This window comes from Staurois parvus, unplaced genomic scaffold, assembly GCF_062004578.1.
Source record: "Staurois parvus isolate SC_StPar_1 unplaced genomic scaffold, SC_StPar_1.0 ptg001432l, whole genome shotgun sequence".
In the NCBI taxonomy this organism is placed as follows: domain Eukaryota; kingdom Metazoa; phylum Chordata; class Amphibia; order Anura; family Ranidae; genus Staurois; species Staurois parvus.
The window spans coordinates 7,071,244-7,093,051 of NW_028319228.1; the positions used below are offsets into that span (position 1 = coordinate 7,071,244).

Genomic DNA, 21,808 nt, shown 5'->3' on the forward strand with positions numbered 1-21,808 from the left:
CTCTTTTTAGCACAGTTTTGTATTGTAAGCATGTGGCCAACACTGTTATAATATCAATGGAATCAGTAGTTTATTTGATGAAGGAAGTGATATAACTATGTTGCTTGTGTGCTGTTCTCTATCTATTTGGCATGGGGACACAGACACCTTCTGCTGCAATTGTGTTCTTGCTGGGCATCTACTGTATCCCTGCACATTTAAAATGGTTGTAAAGGCTGAAGGTTTTTTACCTTCATGTATTGTATGCATGAAAGTAAATATCTTCTGTGTGCAGCAGCCCCCGCCCCCTGTACTTACCTGAGCCCCATCATGATCCAACAATGTGCATGAGAGCCTCGGCTCTCAGGGTACTCTCCCTCCTCATTGGCTTAGACAGCAGCAGGAGCCATTGGATCCCACTGCTGTCAATCACAACCAGTAAGCCAATATGAAGAGAGAGGGGGTGGGGCTGAGCCACAGCTTTGTGTATGAATGAACACGCAGAGCAGTGAATCAGGAGCAAGCCTACTTGAGTGCCCTCATAGCAAGCTGCTTGCTCTGGCTGCACTCAGCAGGAGGGATGGGCCAGTGGGTGACTTGAGAATAGGAGGATTGTGGCTGCTCAGTGCAAAACCACTGCATAGAGCAGGTAAATATAATATGCTTGTTATTTTTTTTCAATAGCCTTTAATTTCCCTTTAGGCAAAATTGCCCTTAATCTATACACTGCTCCATATGCTCCAACTTGGCGACTTTCAAATATAGAATTAGTGCAGCGTTTTCACATATATTTGCTAATGTGTGAAATCAAAACCTTGGTTTTTAACATACATTTTTAGACAGTGCCTTTTTTTTCAGGTTATCTGGTAAAAGTGCTGGGAAATCCCAGGCTTGTTTGTGCTGTGCAATGCTCTTCCATGTGCACCTTACTTCAAAAGTCAGCTATAAATTGGGGTGGCTGCCATTCTTGTATAACCTGTTCTCTATATAAATCCTGTATAATAATAATAATAATAATTCTCTACTTATATCTGATTATTAATACAGAATGTGGACCCCAGTTTCACTGAAGTGCTTTCTAGTATACTCATCAGTATACCTGTGTTTTAAAATGAAAAGTATTGCATGGCTATGTATTTATCTACTAGCATCAGAGCTAAGTCTGAGCTTTCTGTAAGGTTTAACATCTTTAGTGTCTTACTTTCTGGCAGCTATAGAAATAAAAATAGACAAAAATGACCCACAGGAGAAACATCTCTAAGATGGAATTTCTTAACTAGCAGATTATCACACTCTGCAAAACACAACAAAAACACAAAGGTAGTGCTGGGCATGCTTGAAGCATGCTTTTCAACAGATTACATGGGAAAATATATTTTTTTTTAAATCACAGATTTCATAACAAAATTGTTTAAAATTACATTTATAAATGTGTTTAAATCAATTTTTGTAAGGCATTGCAACTATATTCATCCCCCACAACTATTACCTTTTGTATCACTCAACCCTTCCTCTTAGATTGTAAGCTCTAACGAGCAGGGCCCTCTGTTTCCTCTTGCATCAAATTGTATTGTAACTGTTATGTCTACCTTCATTTTGTAAAGCACTGCACAAACTGTTGGTGCTATATAAATCCTGTATAATAATAATAATAATTATTATTTTAAATTCTGTTCTCATACGGGTGTAGCGTTCACCCGATATAAATCCGCCTTCCTCACCTACATTTCCTCCCTCCGTGCTGCCAAGCAAGCCTACTTTGTAATCCTCATCAATATTCTCTCCTCCAGCCCTCGCCGGCTCTTCTGCACCTTCAATTCCCTGCTCTCTCCGCCCCCACCTCCACCCAGTACCTCACTCACCACCCACGAGATTGCTAACCACTTCCAAAGCAAGATCGACGCAATTCGCAGGGACATCACCACTGCTCAGACTTCCGCCCCACCTAGCATCCCTCACACGAAAACCCCCTCAACACTCCTCTCCTTCAACCTCACCCCTGTCCAGACCTCCTCCCCGCCCAACATTCCTCACACTAAAACCCCCACAACACTCCACTCCTTCGACCTCGTTACCACTGAAGAGGTCACTAAGGTCTTCTCTGAAGCTCGCCTTACCACCTGCCCCCTTGAATCTGTCCCCACACAACTCCTACGATCACCCTCCTCCTCCATCCTACGCTCCCTCACTCACATCTTTAATCTCTCCCTCTCAACTGGCACATTCCCCTCCCCCATGAAGCACGCACACATCACTCCCATACGTAAAAAAACCCTCCCTGGATCCCACCGACCTAAACAACCTTAGACTCATTTCCCTACTGCCTGTCAGGGATGCGGGCGTGACCAGAGATGTGTGTACTGACACAGGGAAATGCAGGCTTCAGATATGGTATAAATAAGACAATTTATTAAGACTAACAATACAAATATAAACGCAGTGCACCAAACCCCAAGCTAACACAAATACATACAACAAGGTGAAACAAACCCAAACCTAAACTGATATAGATACACAGGTACATACACATATAGAGCACAACGTAGTCAGGCAGGCCGGGTCGATAACTATCGGGCAGGTAGGTACAGGAGGAGCAGGCGGAGAGAATGGTCAGGGTCACAAGCCAGGGATCAACCAGGAGAAGTCAGCAGAGTTCAGGATCAGGCAGGGTCGGCAACAAGTCAGGCAGAAACAGGAACAGGAATGCAGGTTACAAGGTACAGGGGCCCATGGAAAAACACACACCAAGGCACAGACTGCAAGTCTGGCCATCCCTTAAATACACCACCTGCAATCAGCCCCAGGTGATGGCTAATTGCCGAAGTGAACCTCTGGTTGTTTAGAGCACCCGCTGGCCAGCCCTGGTACTGCAGCCCACAAGGCAGGTGAGTCCCACCACTATTGACAAGTCCATTCCTGACACTGCCATTTTCATCCAAACTCCTTGAGCGCTTAGCCTATAATTGCCTAATCTTCCACCTCACCGACAACAACCTCCTTGATCCCCTACAATCTGGCTTCCAGTGAAACCGCCCTACTCAAACTCTCCAATGACCTGCTATCCGCCAAAGCCAATGGCCACTACTCAGTGCTACTACTCCTTGACCTCTCCGCGGCTTTCGACACGGTCGACCACCCCCTCCTCCTCAAAAAACTATACTCTTTTGGCCTTAGAAACTCTGCTCTCTCATGGCTCTCTTCCTATCTATCCCAACGCTCCTTCAGTGTTACCTATAACGCTGCCACCTCCCCCTCACTCCCCCTCTCTGTTGGGGTCCCCCAAGGCTCTGTCCTCGGGCCCCTTCTCTTTTCCATCTATACCTCCTCCCTTGGCCAACTGATACACTCCCACGGCTTCAACTACCATCTCTATGCCGATGACACTCAAATCTATCTCTCTATCCCTCGCCTCACTCCTTCAGTCTCTGCCCGAATCACTAGCCTCCTAAACGACATATCAGATTGGATGTCACTCAACTTCCTCAAATTAAACCTTGCCAAAACCGAGCTCCTAGTTTTCCCATTAACCCGTCCCCCCCCCCCCTGTCCTCTCCATCACGACCAACAACGCCACCATCAGCCCCACCACACAAACCAGAATACTAGGTGTCATTATAGACTCCAATCTGTCTTTCCAGCCCCAGATCCAATCGCTGACCAATTCATGCAGACTCCACCTCCGTAACATCTCCAAAATACGCACGTTCCTAACTCCAGAAACTACAATGCAACTCATTCACTCCCTTATCATCTCCCGACTTGACTATTGCAACTCCCTCCTCGCCGGCTTACCCCAACACAGGCTATCCCCACTTCAGTCCATTCTGAATTCTGCAGCCAGACTCATCCACCTTACCAACCACTCCGTATCCGCCACCCCCCTCTGCCAATCCCTCCACTGGCTTCCGATTGCCCAACGCATAAAATTCAAAATATTAACATTAACAAACAAAGCTGTTCATAAGACTGCCCCAAACTACATTACCGACCTGATATCCATCTACCACCCAAAACGTACTCTCCGCTCCTCACAAGACCTTCTACTCTCTAGTTCCCTGGTCTCCTCCTCCATGCCCGTCTCCAGGACTTCCCCCATTCTCTGGAACTCACTACCCCAATCCATCAGACTGGCACCTTCCTTCTTCACCTTCAGGCGCACCCTGAAAACCCATCTCTTCAGAGAAGCCTACCCCGCCCTCACCTAATTTGCTGATCTCCTCCGCTCTTCCCACCACTCCATCCCCCACAGCTATTTCCTCCTGTACCACTCTCCCCTCCCTCCTAGATTGTAAGCTCCAAGGAGCAGGGCCCTCAAACCCCTTGTGTATTGTATTGTATTGTTACTGTACTGTCTCGTGTACTGTCTCCCATTATAATGTACAGTGCTGAGCAAACACACCAACAATATGCAATCTTAAACACTTTTAAATGGACCTCAAAACACATTTCTTCAGAAACCCCTTTAACTTTCTTATTTATCATGAGTGCATTCATTCCTGCACAAAAGAGTAGAAGCAGTAAAGAACATATATTTTATTGACATGTTATCTATGAAAGAAAAGTGCTGTGGGTTCATGACTGTAATAAGGACAGACATTCTGGACAGCTGCGTTGATTTATCAGCTATAACCTGTGCAACACATTGTTCTGCTGATGTGTGTTAACCTGTGATTCATGAATTATCTGTGCGGGCTGAATGCCTGAAAGCCACTCTGCAATTAGAATTCCAAAACAATCAACAACAAAATTAAAGGAACACTTTGAAGATACATCAGCTATCAATGAGGAAAAATATATTTATACTGATATGGACTGGGTAATGTTTTAGGACCGAAAGGATGCCCTATCATTTGTAGGTTGATAATTTTAAATTCCATCAGAGGACTGAAGTCAAAGACTCCCCAAAATTTCAAGTAAAAAAATTATCCAGCAGGCTGGTCCATTTTACTGAAATTTCATTGCAGCAACTCAAAATGGTACTCAGTAGTTTGTGTGGCCCCCACATGCTTGTATGCATGCTTGACAACATCAGGGCATGCTCCTTATGAGACGACGGATGGTGTCCTGGGGTATTTCCTCCCAGATCTGGACCAGGGCATCACTGAGCTCCTGGACAGTCTGAGGTGCAGCCTGGCAGTATCAAAAGGACTGAAACATAATATCTCAGAGGTGTTATATTGGTTTTAGGTCAGGCGAGCGTGGGGGCCATTCAATGGTATCAATTCCTTCATCCTCCAGGAACTACCTGCATACTCTCGCCACATGAGGGCGAGTATTGTCGTGCACCAAGAGGAACCCAGGAACCACTGCACTAGCATAGGGTCTGACAATGGGTCCAAGGATTTCATCCCAATACCTAATCGCAGTCAGGGTGCTATTGTCTAGCCTGTAGAGGTCTGTGCATCCCTTCATGAATATGACTCCCCAGACCATCAGTGACCCACCACCAAACCAGTCATGCTGAATGATATTACAGGCAGCATAGCATTCTCCATGGCTTCTCCAGACCCTTGCACATCTGCTACATGTATTCAGGGTGAACCTGTTCTCATCTGTGAAAAGCACAGGGAGCCAGTGGCAGACCTGCCAATTCTGGTGTTCAGTAGCAAATGCCAATCAAGCTCTATGGTGCCGGGTAGTGAGCACAGGGCCCACTAGAGGATATAGAATCCTCAGGCCACCCACCTGAAGTCTGTTTCTGATTGGTCAGACACATTCACACCAATGGCCTGCTGGAGGTAATTTTGGAGGGTACTGGCAGTACTCATCCTGTTCCTCCTTGCACAAAGGAGCAGATACCGGTCCTGCTGATGGGTTAAGGACCTTCTATGGCCCTGCTCAGCCCTCCTATAGTAACTGCCTGTCTCCTGGAATCTCCTCCATGCCCTTGAGACTATGCTGGGAGACACAGCAAACCTTCTGGCAATGGCACATATTGATGTGCCATCCTGGAGGAATTGGACTGCCTGTGCAACCTCTGTAACGTCCAGGTATCACCTCATGCTACCAAGTAGTAACACTGACCCTGGCCAAATGCAAAACTAGTGAAAAACAGTCAGAAAAAGATGAGTAGGGAAAAAAATGTGAATGTCCTCCACCTGTAAAACCATTGTTGTTTTGGGGGTCGTCTCATTGTTGCCCATCTAGTACGCCTGTTGTTAATGTCATTAACACCAAAGCAGCTGAAACTGATTAACAACCCCTTCTGCTACTTAACTGACCAGATCAATATCCCAGGAGTTTAATTGACTTGATGCTATACTCTGATTAAAAAGTGTTCCTTTAATTTGTTTGAGCAGTGTATATATAGAGCCATGGCCAAAGGTTTTGAAAATGACACAAATATTCATTTTCACAAAGTCTGCTGCTTCAGTGATTTTAGACCTTTTTGTCAAATGTTACTATAGTATACTGAAATATAATTACAAGCGTTTCATGAGTGTTAAAGGCTTTTATTGGTAATTTCAAGTTTATGCAAAGAGTCAATATTTGCAGTGTTGACCCTTCTTTATCAAGACCTCTGCAATTTGTCCTGGCATGCTGTCAATCAAGTTCTGGGCCACATCCTTACTGATGGCAGTTCATTCTTGCATAATCAATGTTTGGAGTTTGTTAGAATTTGTGAGGTTTTCATTGTTCACCCGCCTCTTGAGGATTGACCACAAGTTCTCAATGGGATTAAGGTCCCATAAACTCCCCAGTTTCCTTGCCATGGACCCAAAATTACAATGTTTTGTTCCCCAAGCCACTTAGTTATCACGTTTGCCTTATGACAAGGTGATCCATCATTCTGGAAAAGGCATTGTTCATCACCAAACTGTTCTTGGATGGCTGGGAGAAGTTGCTCTCTGAGTATTCGTACCATTTTTTATTCATGGCTGTGTTCCTAGATCAAAAATGTGAGTGAGCCCACTCCCTTGCCTGAGAAGCAACCACACACATGAATGGTTGGCATGACACAGGTCTGATGGTACTGCTCACCTTTTCTTTTCCGGACAAGGTTTTTTCCAGATGCCCCAAACAAACGGAAAGGGAATTCATTAGAGAAAATGACTTTACCCCAGTCCTCAGCAGTCCAATCCCTGTACCTTTTGCAGAATATAAGTCTGTCCCTGATGTTTTTTGTGGAGAGAAGTGGCTTCTATGTTACCCTTCTTGACACCAGGCCATCCTTCAAAAGCCTTCTCCTCACTATGTGTGCAGATGACCTGCCTGCTACCATTCCTGAGCAAGCTCTACACTGGTTGTTCCCCAATCATGCAGCTGAATCCATTTTAGGAGACAGTCCTGATGCTTGCTGGACTTTCTTGGGCACCCTGAAGCCTTCTTCACAGCAAGTGAACCTCTCCCCTTGAAGTTCTTGATGATCCAATAATGGTTAATTTAGGTGCAATCTTAGTAGCAGCAATATCCTTTCCTGTGAATCCCTTTTTGTGCAAAGCAATGATGGCTGCACGTGTTTCCTTGCAGGTAACCATGGTTAACAGAGGAAGAACAATGATTTCAAGCACCACCCTTCTTTTAAAGCTGCCAGTCTGGTATTCTAACTCAATCAGCATGACAGAGTGATCTCCAGCCTTGTCCTCATCAACAGTGACACCTGCGTTAACAAGAGAATCACTGACATGGTGTCAGCTGGTCCTTTTGTGGCAGGGCTGAAATGCAGTGGAAATGTTTTTTTGGGGATTGAGTTCATTTTTATTGAAAATAGGGACTTTGCAATTAATTGCAATTCATCTGATCACTCTTCATAACATTAAGGAGTATATGCAAATTGCCATCATAAAAACTGAGGCAGCAGACTTTGTGAAAAACAATATTTGTGTCATTCTCAAATATTCTCTATATACCGAGAGTTATAGAGGCACACAAAAATCTGTCCACTCACCTATGTAATTTTCATGGATTTTATTCAACCAGAAGTAAGTTACGGATGTCTCTTCCCATGCAGGAGCATAGTCAACATAGGGTATGTTCAAAATGAGCCTTCACTCTAACTTTGAGCTCAGTCTTTCATATACTTCTGCTAATGTGGAAACTTTCTATTCTTAAAAACTCTCAGTGGCTTCTTTCCAGCCTGGTGAAAATATGACCTGGAGTGGTGATTGCTTCATTCCATCCTGATTGCCCCTGGTTAGTCTCTGAACATTGGTCATCTTCATATGGAATGTCTATTTTTTTAAATACAAAAATGAATACTTGCAAAAAATAGCTTCCATCCTGGACCAACCCCCAGCCATCCTATATACTTAACACATTGTAAGAAGTCTAAGAAAACTTTTTTGTGGCATGTTTGCATAAATGGTTCCTTATCAAACAAACTACATAATCTCAGTTAAATACCTTTCATAGCTGTCGATCAGAATGTGGCAGATAGGATGTGTTTGGCCTAAAACTATATTCAATCTATCTCAGTTGTATAGTTTTGAAAATGCATTGCCTGACCAGCCAGCTTCAAATCAGATCAGGGGCGGACTGAGAACTCATAGGGCCCCCCGGGCAATAGGGGATTATGGGGCCCCTGTGTCCTTGCCCAAACTCAAAAAAGCCTATGAAAAAGGTACCAGGGGCATCTCATGGGGCCCCCTACTGACTCCGGGCCCTCGGGCAGTGCCAGAGTTTCCAAATGGTCCGTCCTCCCCTGGATCAGATCACAGCTTTTTAGTGAATTGGAGTCAGGAGTTTGACTTGCAGTTGTTAAAAAGAATTTATTTGGTGTGAGCCACTCTGTATTTTATGTGTTCGTGAGATTTTCGAACAATGTCCTGTTTTATAACCCTTTGTTATAAACCCATCTAGCACCAGAAACATATGTTTCCTTATTTAGTTGGTAGTGCAGTGCCAACCATTCAATAAAGACACCAATACACAACCAAAACACCTCACAATTTTAATTTGTCTGTCTGTCTTTAACCTTGAAAAAGGGGTCCCTTGTGGCCCCAAAATGTCAATGGCGTTTGCTTTTTGAATATGGCTTCTGCAATTTTACCTCATTAAATTTGTAAGGTGAATTGGCTGAGTGCTTACATTTTAATTGAATGTTGTATAACCCAACTTCTTTTTAGGTTTTTGTCCCAGACAGACCCCCTGGCATTATAATGTCGAATTTTCTTCTACAACTTGGAATACATTGGTCTCTTCAGATCCTGAGGTAGTAAAGCAGACCTGGGATGAGGTTTTCGAAGACAGACATGAAGTGTTTTATCAAAACCAAATGCTATTTACATTTAACCTACCCTTCAGTTTACATCTCATTTGTGCACAGGACTTTGTATCAGCAGTGCCATGGAATATTTTTTTTAAATCAAGTAGTTTTTATTGAGGTATTTTTGCAAGTCATACAACGTATCAACAAACAAGAAACATAACTATGACATGGAACAATATGTCAGCACTGGCAAACCTCCAGATGATCGTCATATGAACAGTCCAAACAACAAAGAAAAAAGAAAAAAAAAGCACAGTAACTGAGGTTATAGACAATCTAAACCAAAAAACAAAAGAAACTTTTTTGTCATATACAGAGATCAAAATCGCAGTACACACATATAAGATATTCAGAACCAGTATGGTCAGGATCACCAGTAAAACCCATATCCTAGCACATCATATCCGAAGGATCCCTCAACAGCAGTAACATTGCACCCACCACAGCAGAAATCTAACCCTCATCCATTCCCATGGAAAGTGATGAAAATGTTGAATCACTAGACTCAAGCCACAGCGACCATATTTTCCTAATTTTTTTAGTGCAGTTCCTACGCTTATAAGTCAACTCCTCCATTCTCAAAGTAGCATTTATAATGTTATGCCACAGACCATAAGTTGGTGGCAAATGGGAAATCCATTTTTGAAGGATAAGTTTATGGGCTATATACAGAGATCTGATCCATAACAAGTGCCTCTCTACAGGAAGGATATCCTCAGAAATGATACCCAATAATGCAACTTTGGGATCAAGTTGCACTCGCATGGAACCGATCGAGTTAAGGGTATTAAATATAGAGGACCAGTATCGGTGAAGCTTAGGACAACGCCTTACCATATGAATGAGTGTGCCAGTATCTAAGTAACATCTAGAACAAAACAGAGAGTCTAATCTTCCCCAGGAGAAAAGCTTTTGTGGGGTGTAATGCACTCTATGAATTATATACAGTTGAGTCAGGCGTTGTGTTGGTGACAAAGAAACCTGCGAGAGGGACTTCAAAGCCTGAGCCCATTCCTCTTCCTCTATTATTTCCAAATCCTGATGCCACTGTCCTAAACTCTGCACCTGAGAGTGAGCTGAAATAGACGACTGCAAAGTAGAGTATAGATCTCCTATGAGACCTCTTTTATGGCAAGACGTGGACACCGCCATAGTCAATGGTATGGAAGGGTTATATTTAAATATGACTGTAGCAGCCTGACAATGCAATGCATGGCATAACTGGAGATATTGAAAAAAGACTTTATGAGGAACATGATAGCGCTCCACCAACTCACTAAAGGGTAAGAGCACATCCCGATTATACAATTGGTGGAGAAATCAAAGGCCAGACCTCTTCCAAATATCAAAACCCTCAAGCTTCACCACTTCCGACAACTGGGGGTTATTCCAAATAGGCATATATTAAGTGTACCCCTCATGCGTGGTTAAAGTGCAGACATAGTCCCATACCTTATTAATTACATTTAAAGTAGTGAAAGAACGCTTTTGCTGAAAACAATGAGAAATTAACAGTTGTACCAGTGAAACCTTAATAAACTGAGAGATTATAATACACTGAAGTGGGTCAGAGATATCCAGTTTATTCCAGCCATACCAGTGTTGCATCTGTGACACTATAAAATATAATCTAGCATTAGGAACAGCCAGACATCCCCCATCCTTGGGAAATTGTAACGTGGAAAGCCGTATTCTGGAATGTCTGTTTCCAAATAAGATCCCTAAAAAGGGAATCAATTTTTCGAAAAAAGATCTGCGGAAGCCATACTGGCCAATTATGTAAGATATAAAGGATCTGAGGCATCCAAACCATCTTAACTAAATTAGCTCTACCAATGACTGCTAAAGGCAATTTACATCACGTTCCGCCCGTCTGTTTTAACCTATGTAGTAAAGGTGTCAAGTTACATTCCACATAAATCAGATACCAGAGGGGTGACTAAAACTCCCAAATATTTGAAGGAGGACACCACCGATATCTGCTGAGCAATTGGTGGCAGATCCGATGGAAGTGGATCCAACAGCAAAAGAACTGACTTGTCCCAATTAATTGTAAACCCTGAGAATGAACCACATGTATTTATAAGAGACATTACTGCAATTAATGAGGAGGAGGTATCCCCTAAAAACAATAAAGTATCATCAGCATATAATGCTATTTTGTCCTCTCCTGTAGACTGTTTAAATCCTATGATATTAGAGGACTGACGGATTGCTGCCGCTAAGGGTTCTAAGGCCATCGCAAAAGGAGGGGTGATAAGGGGCATCCCTGTCTCATACTTCTTTATAATGAAAATGAGTCTGAAACATGCCCACTAATTTGTACTCTAGCTGTCAGCGCTACATAGAGAAGTTGGATCCATCTTAAAAATGTAGGCCCAAACCCAAAAGACAATGCCACAGAAAACTCCATTCTATGCTATCAAATGCTTTTGCTGCATTGAGTGACAATACAGCTCTATTACCGTCGTTACTCGTTGGGATTTGCAAGTTTAAAAACAATTGTCTAATGTTAATAGACGTTGCCCTGGTTGGGATAAAGCCAGACTGGTCTGAATGAATTATCGTTGAGATAACATTCAATAAACGGACAGCCAACATTTTAGCCAGAAGCTTAACATTCGAATTAAGCAACAATATCGGCCGATAAGAATCCGGAATGCCGGGGTCCTTGTCTGGTTTGGGTATTACTACAATGACAGCCTCATTAATAGACAGAGGCAAGGTCCCAACTTCAAAAGCATTATTAAATACCTCCAAAAGTTATGATAAAAGGAAATCTCCATAGGTTTTATACACCTCACAAGGAAGGCCATCAAGCCCTATTATTAGACATACCAGGAACTGCAATTTGCTTCTCTTCAAAAGTCATTGGCATTTCCAGTGCTTCTCTCTCTGAGTCGGATAAAGATGGCAATTGAATAGAAGTGAGAAACGACTCTATAGTACTAAGGTATCCTTAATACTATAGAGGGGCATAAAAAATTCACAAAAGACTGAAGAGATCTCCGGAGTGGCAGTTACCACAACATCCGGAGGCCTTTGTAGCTGAGAAATGTAAGTCCGAGGATTCTGTGCCTTCACTACAGTACCCAACAAATGACCTGTACTTTCCACCTCCTCAAAGTATGGCTGCTGGAGAAAAAAACACTTCTGTTCTGCCTTCTTGAGGGCAATAGAGGTATAGTTCTGCTGCAATTGTTCCCAGTCGTGTAGGTTAAGCATCGTAGGATCAGCAAGATATCTGGTCTCAGCCCGTAGAACTTAAGTATTTAGGTCACGTTCCCATTTCTTAGAATGTTGTTTGAATCTGTGCTATAAGGACACCTCTTAAATAAGCCTTCAATTAATCCCAGTATTGTTGAGGAGGACACAAGCAGTTTGTTAGCAGCACTGTATTCCTGAAGATCAATCAGTATACCTCCCAGAGGCGGAAGAAGTGTTAACCAATAAGGAGTCACCTTCCAAAAGGTACGATTGGGACTTGACCTCAAAAACAATTTCAGGACTAAAAAGGTCAGAGACAGCTCTAGCAGCATAGGCAATATCAAAAATGAAGAGCAATATCCCAGTTGTTCCCAAGGCTAAATTTATTCTCGATAAGGTTTTATGAGTACGTGAGAAGCATGAAAAGTGTCTCTCAGTAGGGTGTCGCATTCTCCAAATACCTACCAATCCAAGCTCCAGAATATATTTAGCAAAGGCTGTGGTTTGAGAGGGCCCTGGCCCTGGTAGAGCTATACTTATCCAAGGATAGGTCACCATAATTATTAAATCCCTCAACAACCACCGAGGGACATCCGTCTTATCTAAGGCAAACTTTAGGAGGTCTCTAAAGACATCAGGTGAATAGGGAGGAGGAATATAAATATTAACCAACAAGTACGGTTTACTAAACAAGGTACAATACAGAAATATATATCTCCCTTTCACATCCCTATGAACCTGGCTGCAGAAGTCCACCACATTGGAAATTAAGATAGCGACCCCTCTAGAGTAAGAGGTGTAAGTAGAGTAATATTGAGTACTAAAAGTAGTGCATTTCAAATATTTTAGAGTATCTGAGCAGAGGTGGGTCTCCTGCAAACAGATCACAGAAGGAGAATGACATTTCAGAGCAGCAAACACAGCTTGTCACTTGGTAGGATCACCAAGTCCTCTCACATTTCAGGATATCAAAGTGTCAGTCAGAGTACCCAGAATACGTCAACCAAAATAGAGTATAGCAAAATGTCCCACTCCAGCTACCGGAGCTGAAAAAAAGAGGGGGAAAAGGTGCATGGGGGCTTCACGGCATGTTGTAGAATGAGGGACTTCAGGGCAGATAAAATCAGCACCCTGAAAAGACCAATTTTCACTGTGTCTAAGAAAATCTGGCATGCAGACCTCCGAAAATAGCAATGACCTTCTGTCCATAGCATCAAATGTTCCACACGATCAGGAAAAAACATAGGCCAAAAAACCTAAAAAAAAAAAAGAAAATAACTGAAAACCATAAATAGAATAAATTACAAACTGACTATAAAGAAACTTGCTCCTTGCAGAAGCCACTACCTGGGGGGCCAGGTGACCAGGAAAAAAGACGCCTGTACTAGGTACTATAGAAAAAAGCCCAAAGGAACACTATTTACCAATGGGGCAATATATCTGCCTAGGCCAAGTTTCACAAATCTTCCAAAAGAAATGGAAAAAAAAATTTCTCTCTTCATCGGGGTTCAATGTGGTCTAGAGGAGCATTCGGATCGCTGATATGTATCCAACCACTGGGTAGCAGTAGCCAAGGGTATAAAAAAAAATAGGTGGTATTATGAGCAGCCACCCAAAGCCTAGCCAGGTATAGCATAGAGTAACTGAGATCCAATTGGTGCAGCCTTCTCTTCAGATCAGAATATTTCACACATTGGCACCAAACTTCCGCGGAGAAATCAGGAAAGAAGAAAATCTGCGAGCCATCCTCAGAAACGGACCCCTTCTGTCTTGCTTTCTGAAGAATGATGTCACAGTCTTGATAATTAAGCATTCGTAGGCGGAAAGTTCTAGGAGGGGCTCCCGCCAATGGCGACCTAACCGGAACCCTATGTGCCTGCTCTACAGCGAATAGAGGAATAAAGCTTTCCACTCCAAATGTAGCTTTGAGCCAGGTTTCCACAAAGTCCACTGGATTCTTACCCTCCTGCCATTCAGGGAGACCCACAGTTCTGACATTATTCCGGCGTAAGCGATTTTCCAGATCCTCCAAACGGTAGTCATGGCTAGCTAACTTCTAAGTAGTAGACTTAGTAGATTGTAGCATGGGTTGAACAGAGTCCTCCAGCACACTAATTCTATCTTCTACAGCAGTAACCCTTTGTTTAAAGTTACGTAAATCATGTCTGATTAAAGAGATATCTTCCCACAGGCACCCAAAACCCTGGGTTAAGGTAGTAAGAGAGCTATTACAGAAGGCAATGGCCAACATAATATCTTTTAATGTCGGTTCAGCATCACTGACAGGGATGGAGTCAGGATCCGTATCAGGGTTACTGTCAGGGAGCAAGGAGCCAGACACACAAGGAGGTGCAATTAAAGGTAGGTTTATTATACAAAAACAAGACAGAGTCTATGCAAGTCCAACAGCAACAGTGGATGACTTGGTAGAACAGTAGCCAGGAAGGATGGTCGCCAGAGCCGGGGTCAGAAGCCAGGAAGGATGGTCCCCAGAGCCGGGGTCAGAAGCCAGGAAGGATGGTCCCCAGAGCCGGGGTCAGAAGCCAGGAAGGATGGTCCCCAGAGCCGGGGTCAGAAGCCAGGAAGGATGGTCCCCAGAGCTGGGGTCAGAAGCCAGGAAGGATGATCCCCAGAGCTGGGGTCAGAAGCCAGGAAGGATGGTCGCCAGAGCCGGGGTCAGAAGCCAGGAAGGAGTCTTGCCAGAGCTGAGTCAGTGTCCAGGAGAGCAATGCGAAACTAAACAGGAACTTGCTGCTGTGCAACAGACAGGACACAAATGCAATGGACAGCTACAAACAGCAAACTTATATGTCATAAGCTGCCACCTCCTGGGAGAGGAGCCGCAGGGGGCTGAAAGCATAAAGGATCCCACAATGCTTTGCAGACACCTAAGATGGATGCCAGCACATGGAGCAGCACCCCTCCGCCGTGGAATATTTAACTGGTCTTTATAAGACTTGAAAGGAACAGCAATTTGCTTTGGAGAGCATTGATTACTCAATGGTAAGATCTCCTGAGCCACAAGAATGAGGTTTGTTTCTTATGGTAGACCGAAGGACATAGATAATGTCAAGTGCAAGAGATGTCTGCAAATACTTATATTTATCACCTGCTTTGATAATGTAAAGCCAAGCTCTTGTCCTGATCTTTATCCTAGATAAAGGCTTAATGATGATGCATTTCTCCCTGTCGTAAAGTATGTGCTTGACTGTGGATAGATGACACCTCAATTATTTAAAAATACTTTGTAACCTTTCCACACCATTTATTGATTGGTCTCATTAATTACCGTAACAAAATTATTCTGTTTTGTTATGTCCTACAGGTTAACACACTTTTTCCATCAATAAAAATGAGGTATACTGTATAATTATACTAATACCAACCTACAGTGTGTGTGCTTCTCTATTAGCGAATCATGTATCCTTCTGTTTGTTTTCCCTCCCCCTCCCTGGACGTTCAGGATATCATTATGCATATTAATCTACCAGTGGCTAGGCTGCTACATGTACCTAGTGAAGGTTATTGACCATGGTATAAATGCACGAGGGATTTGATCATAACCTGGCTCCCCGCCTAAACACCTTTCCCCAAATGAGGTGATTGGTTCTCTGCTTTAAGGAGACACCCTGCTGGGTTCCTAGAAAAAAGGCTGTCACGCTTGGATAGAAAGATGAAGAGATTCTCCCTTTTAACATCAGGAACCATCTTTTGGAGAAAAGGCAACCCTTTTGTTCAGGACACTTGGACTCTGCTTAAACCAAGGACTTCTGCAGGTATCCTACCTTCTTGAACTTCTTTCTGTTATCTCTCTGTTGTGTTATTGCTCTCTCTATTTATATATATATATATATATATATATATATATATATATATATATATATTTTTTTTTTTTTTTTAAATCTTTTCTGTAAATATTTTTATTGCACCATTTTGACCTTTTTAGTAATAAATCCTATTTTCTGAAAAGCGTTGAACGGTTTCTAAAGCTCTTTAATGCAAACAAAGAATCCCTGTCTCTGAAGAGTGCTACTGTGCGTTTTAAAACCTCTGGTTACATCTGTCTGCAGTGACAGTGTGTATACAGACGCTTATTCAAACATCATAGTGTTACTGCTAAGATTTGTGAGTTTCCTCCTTCTCTGTAAAAAGGTGGTGGTGGCAGTGTGAAGGGTTAATTGCATAATTAACCTGACCCAGTAACAATCGCTCTCAGGCTGCTGGTATTTAGAATGGGGTCCAGTGAGCTGGAAAATCATTGTGCAGGGTGCAGCTGAGAGTGGCATTGTTACGCAAGTGGCAGCGTGGTTTTAGATTGGCTAGTCCTTCGGTCACAAGTTGGTGAGAAGGTCTGGGGTCTGATGCCGCGCCCATCCCAGACTGCTTCTCTAAACATTTGTGAAAGAATAGGTCGCTCTCAGAAGCTCAGTGAATTCAAGCGTGGTCCCGTGATAGGTTGCCACCTGTGCAATAAATCCATCCATGAAATTTCCTTGCTATTAAATATTCCACGGTCAACTGTTAGTGGTAATATAACAAAGTGGAAGCAACTGGGAACAACAGCAACTCAGCCAAGAAGTGGTAAGCCATGTAAAATGACAGAGCGGGGTCAGCAAATGCTGAAGTGCCAATGCACAGAAGTTGCCAACTGTCTGCAGAGTCAATAGCTAAAGACCTCCAAACTTCATGTGGCCTTCAGATTAGCACAGCAACAGTGCGTAGAGAGCTTTATGGAATGGGTTTCCATGGCCGAGCATCTGCATCCAAGCTTTACATTACCAAGTGCAATGCAAAGTGTCGGATGCAGTGGTGTAAGTGGATAAGCGAGTTTGGGGTGGAGGAACTTGACTGGCCTGCTCAGAGTCCTGACCTCAACCTGAGAAAACTCCTATGAGATGTATTAGAGCGGAGACTCTGAGCCAGGCCTTCTTGTCCAACATCAGTGCCTGACTTCACAAATGCGCTTCTGAAGAATGGTCAAACATTTCCATAGACACACTCCTTGTGGACAGCCTTCCAAGAAGAGTTGAAGCTGTTACAGCTGCAAAGGGTAGGCCAACTCAATATTGAACCCTTCGGACTAAGACTGGGATGCCATTAAAGTTAATTTGCGTGTAAAGGCAGACGTCCCAATGCTTTTGCCAATAAAGTGTATGTGTGTATATATATATATATATATACACACACACAGTGGGAATCGAAAGTTTGGGCACCCCAGCTAAAAATTTGTATTAATGTGCATAAAGAAGCCAAGGAAAGATGGAAAAATCTCCAAAAGGCATCAAATTACAGATTAGACATTCTTATAATATGTCAACAAAAGTTAGATTTTATTTCCATCATTTACACTTTCAAAATAACAAAAAACAAAAAAATGGTGTCTGCAAAAGTTTGGGCACCCTGCAGAATTTATAGCATGCACTGCCCCCTTTGCAAAGCTGAGACCTGCCAGTGTCATGGATTGTTCTCATTCATCGTCTGGGAAGACCAGGTGATGTCAATCTCAAAGGTTTTAAATGCCCAGACTCATCTGACCTTGCCCCAACAATCAGCACCATGGGTTCTTCTAAGCAGTTCTCTAGAAAACTGAAACTGAAAATAGTTGACGCTCACAAAGTTGGAGAAGGCTATAAGAAGATAGCAAAGCGTTTTCAGATGTCAATATCCTCTGTTCGGAATGTAATTAAGAAATGGCAGTCATCAGGAACAGTGGAAGTTAAAGCAAGATCTGGAAGACCAAGAAAAATATCCGACAGAACAGCTCGCAGGATTGTGAGAAAAACAATTCAAAACCCACGTTTGACTGCACGATCCCTCCAGAAAGATCTGGCAGACACTGGAGTTGTGGTACACTATTCCACTATAAAGAGATACTTGTACAAATATGGTCTTCATGGAAGAGTCATCAGAAGAAAACCTCTTCTACGTCCTCACCACAAAAATCATCGTTTGAACTTTGCAAATGAACATATAGACAAGCCTGAGGCATTTTGGAAACAAGTCCTGTGGACCGAGGAGGTTAAAATTGAACTTTTTGGCAGGAATGAGCAAAGGTACGTTTGGAGAAGAAGGGGCACAGAATTTAATGAAAAGAACCTCTGTCCAACTGTTAAGCATGGGGTTGGATCAATCATGCTTGGGGGTTGTGTTGCAGCCAGTGGCACAGGGAACATCTCACGAGTAGAAGGAAAAATGGATTCAATAAAATTTCAGCAAATTTTGGATGGTAACTTGATGCCATCTGTGAAAAAGCTGAAGTTAAAGAGAGGATGGCTTCTACAAATGGATAATGATCCTAAACACACCTCGAAATCCACGGGGGATTACATCAAGAGGCGTAAACTGAAGGTTTTGCCATGGCCTTCACAATCTCCTGACCTCAACATAATTGAAAATCTATGGATAGACCTTAAAAGAGCAGTGCGTGACAGACAGCCCAGAAATCTCAAAGAACTGGAAGACTTTTGTAAGGAAGAATGGGCAAAGATACCTCAAACAAGAATTGAAAGACTCTTGGCTGTCTACAAAAAGCGTTTACAAGCTGTGACACTTGCCAAAGGGGGCAGTACAAGATATTAACTCTTTAGGGTGCCCAAACATTTGCAGATGCCATTTTTTTGTTTTCTGTTATTTTGAAAGTGTAAATGATGGAAATAAAATCGAACTTCTGTTGACATATTATAAGAATGTCTAATCTGTAATTTGATGCCTTTTGGAGATTTTTCCATCTTTCCTTGGCTTCTTTATGCACATTAATACAAATTTTTAGCTGGGGTGCCCAAACCTTCGATCCCCACTGTGTGTGTGTGTGTGTATATATATATATATATATATATATATATATATATATATATATACACATATACACACACATATATATATATATATATATATATATATATATATATATATATATATACACACACATACATACATATATATATATATATATATATATATATACATACATATACACACACACACACACACACACACACACACACACACAGTTGTGCTCACATGTTTGCATACCATGGCAGAAATGGCAATAATATTGAAAATATGACTGATCATGCCAAAAAAACTATCTTGTATTTAAATATAGTAATTACAGTATATGAAGCCATTTATTATCCCATAGTTGTTTGGCTTCTTTTTAAATCATTATGATAACAAAAATCACCCAAACAATATTGATCCAAAGTTTACATACCCTGGAATGTTTGGCTTTGGTACAAACACACAAGGTATCACACACAAGTTAAAAATGGAATTTAATTTCTCAATGTGGCTCTTTTAAAATTGCAATTAGTGTCTGTGTATAAATAGTCAACAAATTTGTTAGCTCTCACATGGAAGCACTGAGCACACTAGATACTGAACTGTCAAAAGACCTGCATAACATATATAAATAGATATCCAAAGCCTAGAATATGCAAGTCAGTACTGTTCAAACACTTATTAAGAAGTGGAAAATTCTTGGATCTCTTGATACAAAGCCAAGGTCAGGTAGACCAAGAAAGATTGCTGGCAAAACTGCCAGAAGAATTGTTCAGGATACAAAGAAAACTCCACAGGTAACCTCAGGAGAAACACAGGCTGCTCTGGAAAACAATGATGTGGTTGTTTCAAGGAGCACAGTACGATGATACTTAAACAAAAATGAGCTGCATGGTCGAGTTTCCAGAGAGAAGCCTTTAATGAACCAATGCCACAAAAAAGCCCGGCTACAATATGCCTGTCAGCACCTTGACAAACTTTACAGCTTCTGGCACACTGTAATCTGGAGTGACGAGACCAAAATAGAGCTTTATGGTCACAACCATAAGTGCTACGTTTGGAGAAAGGTCACCAAGGCCTATAGTGAAAAGAATACCATCCCCACGATGGTATGGTAGTGGCTCACTGATGTTTTTAGGGGAGTCAGCTCTAAAGGTATGGGGAATCTTGGGAAAACTGATGGCAAGATGAATGCAACATGTCAGAAAATATTGGTAGACAATTTGCATTCTTCTGCACGAAAGCTGCTCATGGGATGCTCTTGGACATTCCAGAACAACCGTGACCCTAAGCAATAGGACAAGTTGACCCTTCAGTGGTTACAGCAGAAAAAGCTGAATGTTCTAGAGTGGCCATCACATTCTCCTGACTGTTCAAGTGTGGAAAATGCGTTTGCCAGGCTCTGCGAAGCTTAGAGGAATCCTGAAACACAGTGGCCCTCAAGAGGGTAGCAGTACACAACTATTACAAAAGACTGCATGCTGTCAATGATGCTGACCTTAATATCATCAAGATCTCAAATGAGCGGTTCATGCAAGATAACTATAGACTTTACATGACCTAGAAGCATTCTACCAAGACGAATGAGCAGCTATAACACCTATGAGAATTCGGGGCCTCGTAGACAAGTGTAGCAGCCTCTAGTGTGCTACTAGAATAGTGTAGGTAAATTTATTGTGTATGACCTATTATAAATGTGTGAGTCTGTAATTAGGTTGGGTTCTGCAGGTCAGGCTGGATGGCCTAACAGATTGGGACTCTATTGCCTCCGTCTGGTTCTGGAGGACCATGGAACCTTCCAGAAGCCAGTGGGTGAAAGGGGTGGAGACCTAATCTGCATGTTTTTGGGAGTCTAGCCAATCCCAGGTTTAGAGGCCCTGGTAGAGTGATGAGACCAACCCATAAATATGGGAGAGACAGGCTGGCAGGGGAGTCAGGTGTAAGATGTAGTGTAGAGGAGACTGTCATTGGCCTGGAAGGGGTCCCCAGGGTCTAGGGGGCTGGCCTCCAGCTGGTTTAGGAAGGTCCATTCAGCATTATGGCATGAACAAGATCAAGGCCTGGGAGCAGTGGAAGGAAGGAGGACAGAGTGGGTACATCAGCACATTTGGGGATCTACAAAGGGAGAGACTGCCACATGTAGTAAGTTTTCAAATGACAGCACTGTGCTTATTCCTTTATCCTTGTCCTGGGAGATCTTCAGAGCAACCAGGAGGGCTAGTAGTGTCTGCAGGCTGTGGAGCTGGGAGCAGTTCTACAGGGGAGAGGAGACATCTCTGGATGTAGTTTGCAACAAGTTAAGCTAACTCTCAGAGGGGCTGTGATTCCCTAGCCCACAAGGGTCAGTTGCTACTGATCCATAATTCCTAACCACTTTCAAGGAAAGGAACAGTCCAGGATCAGTTTCTGTAAATAGGAAGGAATTGTCCCTTTGCATTGATTCAGTCACGCTGGGCATCCCATAATCCCTATTACCCTATCCACATTAAATCCCCTAATAAATAACAAAAACCAAGCTCATGGACTGTTCACTGACTGTGGATTGTGAGGACTGTGCAAGTGTGGAAAATGCGTTTGCCAGGCTCTGCGAAGCATAGAGGAATCCTGAAACTCAGTGGCCCTCAAGAGGGTAGC

General features: G+C 42.7%; 1 long non-coding RNA gene across 1 annotated transcript in view; it reads left to right on the forward strand.

Moving 5' to 3' along the window:
- Positions 1–15,779, forward strand: part of LOC149436038 (uncharacterized) — a 43,422-nt gene extending 27,643 nt beyond the window's left edge. Inside the window, exon 3 of the long non-coding RNA XR_016308344.1 lies at positions 9,045–15,779. This is a non-coding gene — a long non-coding RNA (uncharacterized LOC149436038). The remainder of the gene's footprint in view (positions 1–9,044) is intronic.
- The last annotated feature ends 6,029 nt before the right edge of the window (positions 15,780–21,808 follow it).